This window comes from Leptonychotes weddellii, chromosome 5 (genome assembly GCF_054177405.1).
Source record: "Leptonychotes weddellii isolate Sample4059 chromosome 5, ASM5417740v2, whole genome shotgun sequence".
Taxonomy (NCBI): Eukaryota; Metazoa; Chordata; class Mammalia; order Carnivora; family Phocidae; genus Leptonychotes; species Leptonychotes weddellii.
In genome coordinates this window covers 145,284,736-145,292,573 of record NC_138373.1, presented here as the reverse complement: position 1 = coordinate 145,292,573, position 7,838 = coordinate 145,284,736, and positions in this window count along the sequence as shown.

Sequence of the window (7,838 nt, the reverse complement as noted above, 5' to 3'; positions counted from 1 at the left end):
ATAAACTCATAAGTAGTACAGCGGTGATGAAGATAACTTGCCCTCTGCCCTCACGTTGTTCATGGTCTTAGGTGCTGTCGCTTCAATGGTTCTTCAGTCCAAGTTTTCAGCTTCAGACACTGCAGACCAAGTTCTGGTTCTTTTCTGCAGAAATGGAAATTATTGAAGGCTATCCAGTAAATACAGAACTTTCAGGAGGGCCAGACTTTGAGACCACAGGTGCAGAGACAGAATTCTGTTGTAGAACTTGTCAGCTGGAGACCCCCCCCATCTCTGGCCAGCCCCAGTGGTCACGGACATTGTCCCCTGCATTGTTGACATCTGACAGGGTGATGCTAGGGACAGCCACTAATAACAGTATTTGTCACAGTGGCTGCCTCTGAAAATTGGAGGCAGTCACCACCACCCTTCCTGGAATAGACCCCTTGTGGGGTCTCCCTCTGGGTCAAAGGTAAGCACAGATTTGTCTAATTGGTGGGGTCTGGGTTGCATGCCTGCACCCTGGTGGCAAAGGAGTGACCATCTGGTTTCTATAGTAACCTCTACCTTGCATTATGCCTCATAAGATGGGGACTTTGGATATAGGACATGCCTTAAAAATGTTTAGGAACCAGCTCGGATGACAAATACCCACAGTGTTGACCATATTAGAGAAGGTTAAGTTTGAGCACACACCATCTTTAGCCCCAACTACAAAAACAGCTAAGTATGCTGCATGGAAGACCCAGGTTGGACAAGCTTTGCAAAGTGGGCCCATGTGGCCAATTTCCCCATGAAGCCCACATGACAAATGCTGTTCTTTCTTGCTTGCAAATTACCTTTTAGTGGAATCATCCTAATAAACATGAGACAAAATCAACTTCCCTTTAGGATTGATAAGGTAGTGAATCATCTCACGTTTTCTGCTCTAGGCTCTGAGTCTAGTGAGAAACCAGGTGTTAGCTTTATTATTAGCTTTATTCCTGATAAAACAAAATTAGAGACAATGGCTTGGACCCCAGGCCATATGGGGCCTTCTGCTCTTTCTCTCTTTAAGTGAAGCTGTGAAAGGCAGAGAAGTTGGATGAACCCAGCCTCCACCATGCAGGGTGCCTCCCCTGGGACCAAGGGAAGCAACTGGAATTCCTGTGGATAGGTGGTGAGCCAAAGAGTCACCCAAAATGGCTCCCGGTGAGCTTACCCTTCGTCCCTTTTCTGGTCTTACCGGCCAGATAATCACTGTGCACCACAGGACAGAGGAATAAAGAGAAGGACAAGAGGTGCCCCTCTTAGAGTAGAAAGGGCATTCCCTCTCCTTTGTCAAATCAGGAGCGGTAAGTGCTCTCCTGGTACCATCATTAATTGGGGTCTTCCTCCACATCAGACACGCTACTAAGCACTTTATAAAAGCGATCTCATTGAATTTTCATGAAAACCTGATGAAATAACACAATAAGAGCTAACGCTCATTTAGTGTTTGTGCCAGCAAATGTTCCACGCTCTTGGCATTTATCCATTCATTCCTCACCGGCAGGGTTCTGGCATGAAATAGGATAACTTGGGGAGATTTTACTAAAAGGACAACTTCCAAAGGCATGGGCAGGGAGTAGGGCCAATGCCAGGTAGCCGAGGTACCCGGGGATGGTGGGGAAGGTGGGAGGACGGGGCAGGTCCTGGTCTCCAGAAGGACACAGCGGTGTTGGGAGGGTCTCCTGAGGAAGCTGTCATCAGGAGAAGCGGCGGCCAGAGGTGACCATGGGGAAAGGCTGTCTCCTGTGCGGTTTTTTGAGTGCCGCTTCGCCGTGGAAGAACAGGTGTTCTCGGGCCTGGAACACTTCCTTCCTGAGAGATAAGGATCCAACACAGCCTGGGCCAGGTTTTCACCTTGTGTGGGAATATCTTCCCCGGTTTCAGGCACGATGGACACTCTTTGGTCCAAAGCACGTGTGTCCTGTGGCACTTGGCCAACCCCACTGTGGCTATCTGTCCTTCACGGGGAGGGGACACAGAGGGGCACATGGGAGCCAGTTTCCCTATATCAGCCACTGGGAGAGACCTACTGGCCCCAAGGACCCATGCCCGCTTTGGAAGCCGACCTTGTTCTGTCTCTTCTCTGTGTGCATAAAGCCTTGTTCCATCTAGTACTTGGCTGTGGTGTGTTCTTCTTGCAACTCTGAGGCCAAGATGCAGTGGGCAGAAGTGTTTCGAGTCGTCACTGGGATTGGAGCTGGTGCACGGTATTCTGCAGGGAGGGGACTTGGAAATGACGACCTTGGCCCACTCATCTCTGTTCCTCTGATCTGCCGGTGGGCCCCTTGGTTGAGCTGGAGCCAGAAGGCGTAGTTGATACAGGTCACCTTGAGCAGGTGGGCCCAGGGCAGGTGGAATAAGGTAGAGAGTAGATCTGGAGGGGCAAATGGGAGGTACCCAGCAGAGGCAAAGGCTATTATTGTCTCCGCTTTCTAGATGAGGAGACCAAGACGCAGAGTTTGGATAGATAGCAAGCCCAAGATGATATCTGTAAGAAGTGGCAGAGAAAGACGGCAACTCGTTCCCCTCACTATAAAGCTCACAATCACCAGTCATTCTGGCCCTGGGGTCTCTGGCTGCGCCTTCTTGCCTCTCACCAGGCTGGAGGCTGGGGGCTGACATCGACTAGGTTTCTGCTTTGTGCCAGGGTACTAGGCAGGTACTCGCAACAGGCGTGTTGAGACACATATTACTGATTCCATTCTATGTGTGAAGAATCTCAGTCTCAGGTTAAGTAACTTGCTCAAAGTCACACAGCTGGTTAAATAAAATACTAACCTAGGTCTATCAGATTCCAGAGCCCACAATCTTTCCATTGTATCATGGGGCAGGGGCATGAGGAGGGAGAGGAAGGGGGAAGGAGAGCGAGACAAAGAAGTGGCTGTCATGTGGGAGTTTGGAGAAGGTAGGCAGGAATGGAGAAGAATTCAGGTGGTGCCGATGCTCACGGGCCTGGGAAGCATAAGGCATGTGGGCAGGAATCCCGGAGTGCCATCTGGAGTGCCATCAAGTCCCAAAGTAGCATTTATTCCTGCAAAATCAGGAGCGCAGGCCCATGCTGGGCTGCAGCTTCCCAGGGAAGCCGAGTGCTCTGGGAAGAGGCGCGCATGCATGTGCTGCAGCAGATGGGAGCCTCAAATCCCACATCGGTGGCCTGGGCACCGCCCGCAGCATCTGAATCCCCAGCAGGCTGTCATATGTTTGAGAGGCTTCTCCTCCTTCCTGCCTCGACTGCACTTTCTCCTGCTTCCTCCTCCCTCCCTCCTTTGCTCCCACTCTTTCTTGCTTTACCTTGGGTATTCTCAAGTTCTGCAGGCAGCCTCCCAGGGCTTGGGGAGGCATTTTCACGTCCATATACTTCAGGTCTCTCCAGTTCCTTGTGTTCAAATCAGAATCACTTCTTCCCGCTCAGCAAACCTGCTCCCTGTCCTTGTTGGTTTCCCATTTTGCTTAATGGCCCTGGCTGCGCAGGATAGAAACCTGGGAACAGCCAGCCTTGCTTCCTGCCTCCCCTCCCCCTCCCTTCTCCTCCCCTGCTCTGTCTCCACACTGACACCACCTTCATTTTCAACCTCGTCTTTTTTTTTTAAGATTTTATTTGACAGAGAGAGACACAGTGAGAGAGGGAACACAAGCAGGGGGAGTGGGAGAGGGAGAAGCAGGCTTCCCGCTGAGCAGGGAGCCCGATGTGAGACTCGATCCCAGGACCCTGGGATCATGACCTTAGCTGAAGGCAGATGCTTAACGACTGAGCCACCCAGGTGCCCCACACCCTCATCTTCTTTCATGGGAGCTGATTTTCTCCAACTGCTGTGCCCCTTCTCCCCTCTCTCCTGCATGCTGCCTCGGGAGTTGTCTTTCAAAAACACAGATCAGACCTCACTTCAAAACACCTCCTAGATGACATCAACAGTCTTAGCAAGGAGGGAAATTTGACACCTTGCAGAGTGGCTTTGGGAAAGAGGGTATGGTGGGCACACTGGGGGCCCCCACAAGATCCTAGCTGGCACATGTGATTTAAGTGAGAATCAGTTGACTTTAAGATAGGCAGACCCAAGTGGGTCTGGTGTGATCACATGAAACCTTCACAGCAGCCGAGGAAGGCTAAGGGAAAGCCACAGAGATGCGAAGTACGAGACGGATTCGGTGGCCCCCATGGCTGGCTCGAAGATGGAGGGGGCCACAGGTCAAGGAAATGGGAATCCCAGTCCTACAGCTGCAAGGAACTGTGTTCTGTCAACACTGCGAGTGAGCTTGGAAGTGGGTTCTTCCCTAGAGCTTCTAGAAAGGAATGCAGCTCTGTCAGCACCTTGCTTACCGCCCTGTGAACCCCTGAACAGGGAGGTCAGCTGCATCGAGCCAGACGTCGGAAAAATAGAGCTGTGAGATAGTGAATGGGTGTTGTGTTAAGCCCCTAAATTTGTGGTCCTTTGCTCCGGAGCCCTAGCAAACTCATGCAAACAGAAGACCGGTTCCGAGGGAAAGACGTGCGCCCAGCGCACCTGCTGCTGACCAGGCGCTGTGGCCGGCCCTTCCCGCTCTTCAGCCAGACCGGGCCCTGAATGCCAAGCAGCAGAAAGGGGCTCCAGATGATCTCAGCAGAAAAATAATTTATGAAAGAATATGAGGCAACTCCCCAGAATCTCCCGAAAGTCTGGGAAACAAGACTTGGCAAGCGAAAGGCTTGGGAATATAAAGGAAGCAAGTGGCCAGACCTCAGCCAAAATCGGGCCACAGAGCCCGTGTGCTGGGAAGAGCGGCACTCACACCTTCATGGCTGCTTGTTACCATAGCCAGGTCAGACCTCTGGCCATGGGGCGCTGCCGCCCTAGGAAATGAGACGGCCCAGGTCAGAGCAGACAAAGTGAACTCTTCCCTTACCCTGCTTCTGGGGATCCTTACTCTGAGATTTGAAATCCTGGGCAGATATGTCTGCTTGCTCTGACCTGGGTCATAGACTTAGAAGTTTCAGATGCTGGGAAGCCAAAAAATGACCCACAAGGAATGATAAATCATCCAATGTCATCTCATTGAACCCACCTAATGACCCAGCAGGGGGATCTTATTATCCCCATTTAATAGGGGAGGAAACTGAGTCCCCTTGGGGAGGTAAAGCTACTCGAACCCAGCTCACCTGAGTCTTGAGCTCATCACAAGGGATGTCCCTGCTGGGACCTCAGCTGGGTGAAAGTCAAGGTTCAGATCCCTTCTGAGGAAAGAGGAGCCAGGTGGACCCCGTTTAGTCCTTGGCTCAGAGGACTCTGGGGAGAAGGATGGAATGGGCTCCTGACCCGTTTGCTTGTGCGGCCCGGGCATGGCAGAACTTGATTTTCCCCATTTGGTGAAATATACCTTCTAGCATCTACTCTGAGTTGGTCCCCGTTTTGTTACTATTTTTTGTGTGACACAGCCTGCCCTTTGTCAACCCCACATGTAGACAAGGGATGTCTGAGGCCCTTCTGGTGAGACCGCCATGGGGAGGGCTCACCCTTCTCTCTGTCCTGCCCACCCTACCGGATATCAGCTCTCCTCCCCTGCCCGCTGTCCTTCTCCACCTGGCCTTGCAAAGTAAGTGAGATGGAGTCCTGAGAATCCGACTCAGCCAGGATCGCGCCTGGGCTGGATGGCCAAAATCCCAGTATTCGTGGGTCATGGGACGCCCCCCCGACCTGGTGCATCCAGTGCTCTGGGCATCATCTGACAAACTTCATGCAGTTCTCTCCTTCTGCCTTATATCCCCTTAGCTCTGGGCCAGGCCAACACGACAAAGAACCAAAAAAGCCCTCATTTGGAGCCTATTTCCAGACTCAGGGTTTCTGAAGCACTTCCAAGCACAGGCCATGGATCAGAAGAGGTTTGAGTTAACTACACTGGTGTGAGGGCCAGGCTACATGGAAACAAGCCATGCTCAGACCCTCTAGTAGGGGAACCCCAATGAAAGTCATCTGTGAGGGTAACTAGTAGCACTGGCAAGAATTAGAAATGACTCGAGTTCATATCTTCAATGCGGATTTGAACCCCGGCATTCAGACTCCAGAGGCTGCCTGCTTTACCACTAAAGCCATATGCCTCCCAATCAACCGCTAACCTTTACTACATCCTAAAGGTATAGGATTGCCAGATTTTGCTAACCAAATATAGCATGTCCAATGCAATATGAATTTGAGATAAACAACAATTTTTTAGTATGAGTGTCCCCATGTGATAGGTGTACGAATTCTGTTAAACACCTAGCACGTAGTTGGTGCTCAAAAAGTCTTGTTTCCTTCTCCAGAGGCAGAGACTCCTGGCTGCCTACCCAGCTCCTGTTAACTATCACTATCTTTCCTTGGTAACAAACCCCGATTTCCAGCTGGGCACATCATCCAGAATAAGGGAGGATGTTTTCCAACTTCCCTTACTGGGCCTTTATATCTAGGTGCCACCAAGTGACTAAGTTATATCAAGTGAAATATAATGGCAAATATTGTTTAGTACTTCTGGAAAGTTTCCTTAAAAGGGAGTGGACAAACTGTTCTTTCTTTTTGGTCTTTTACATTTCCCCCTTCGTCTGGCCTGTAAGGTAGATGAAATGGTTGGCACTCTGGCATTCATATTGGACCACGAAGTGACCTTGAAGACAAAAGCTATAGGATGGAGTGGAGCAGAAAGGCGCTCTGGCGTTCATATTGGACCATGAAGTGACTTTGAAGACAAAAGCTATAGGATGGGGTCAGTGGAGCAGAAAGATAAATGTCTGTGTCCTTCATGAGCAGGGATCCACCATCCTTGTCCTGGACTGTCTCCCTCTAGACATCTTCTGTGTGGCAGTAAAGTGCACTTCATAGCTGATGTGCATCTATTCCGTGTACATTTAATGAGCAGCTGTGGTTCTGGAAGCAAAAGAATGACATTATGTAGCTCACAGCCTTCTCAATTTTTCTTTATTTAAAATTTAGATGAGAGCAAGGAGAAATTACTCCAGCCAATACTCAAGTCAGCCCATTCATTTCACTTGATTTCATGTCCGTCCTACATTTCCCTTCGTGCTCAGAGACTCTTGTAAGTCATTCCTCTTGGCTCATAGCACATTGTCACCAGTAGTCCCTGCAAAGACTCTCTTGCTCTATTTACCCCCTTTTTCCTAACACCCGCGACCTCCTCTCTTCCTACAATGGCACTCCCTCTAACTCCATCCTCAAATAAAGGTGTGTCCTTGTAAAATGGTACCAGCGTATGTGTTTCTAATTTTCACAAATGGCATTATGCTATAAATCTTCTTCTTTCCTTATTTTCTCACCCAATACTATGGGTTTTTTTAAACACAAATATTATTACTCACAATAAAGCTACTGAGAGAAATTTAAGATTTCTTTGCAAAATTCTAGGGTTGCTGTTGTGGTTCTTAGAATAAAGCCCACTCAGGATGAACAGTTAGGACATTGTGTTTGAAAGCTTGCCTTCAATTTTGAGGTGTGTCTCCCCCACCTTTTTGGTTTATTTATTGACTATGTAAAACACATAGTTGAAAAGACAAAAATAAATTCAAATTCCATTTGAAGGTATCTTCTTTCCATCCCTCCCCCTTGATCCAATTTTCGGGCTCCCATACCCATTAAGAGTTACCATTATTAATATTGTTTTTTCTTTCTGGTGATGATTTTTGGCAAAAAGCAACACATCTACATATATATGTATATATATTCTTTTTTTAAAAATTTTTTATTGTTATGTTAATCCCCATACATTACGTCATTAGTTTTAGATGTAGTGTTCCATGATTCATTGTTTGTGCATAACACCCAGTGCTCCATGCAGAACGTGCCCTCTTTAATACCCATCACCAGGCT